This window comes from Ipomoea triloba, chromosome 16, assembly GCF_003576645.1.
Source record: "Ipomoea triloba cultivar NCNSP0323 chromosome 16, ASM357664v1".
Classification (NCBI taxonomy): domain Eukaryota; kingdom Viridiplantae; phylum Streptophyta; class Magnoliopsida; order Solanales; family Convolvulaceae; genus Ipomoea; species Ipomoea triloba.
In genome coordinates this window covers 1,348,341-1,348,866 of record NC_044931.1, presented here as the reverse complement: position 1 = coordinate 1,348,866, position 526 = coordinate 1,348,341, and positions in this window count along the sequence as shown.

Here is a 526-nt window from a genome sequence, read left to right as displayed (position 1 = left end):
AAAAAATTGTTATAGTTGAATTTTAAAATGTTATTTAATGTTTAAACATTAATCAAATAATAATTAAACTTTAACTAAATAATAAATAGTAATTAATTTTTATTTTTTTTTTATATTTTCCGGTTTGGAATCGGAACCGGCGGTTCCGGTTCCAAACGTTAAGGGAACCGGATAGGTTCCGGTTCCGATCCGGTTCCAACAGTACACGGTCCGGTTCGAACCGAACCGTGGTCATCCCTACTTATAAAGGCAAATATAATACTTTTGAGGACAAATGTAATACTTTAAATTGAAATGTTAAAGTATTGTATTTTCCCTTAAAAGTATTAGATTTACCCTTATAAGTAACAAAAATTTTATTCCTGATTAGTATTACATTTGAGCATATAAGTATGACATTTGTGCATATAAGTGTTACATTTCCATCATGACCCGACCCGACTCATGGTGAGACGATCTCACACAAGTTTTTGCCATATATATATATATATATATATATATATATATATATATATATATATATATA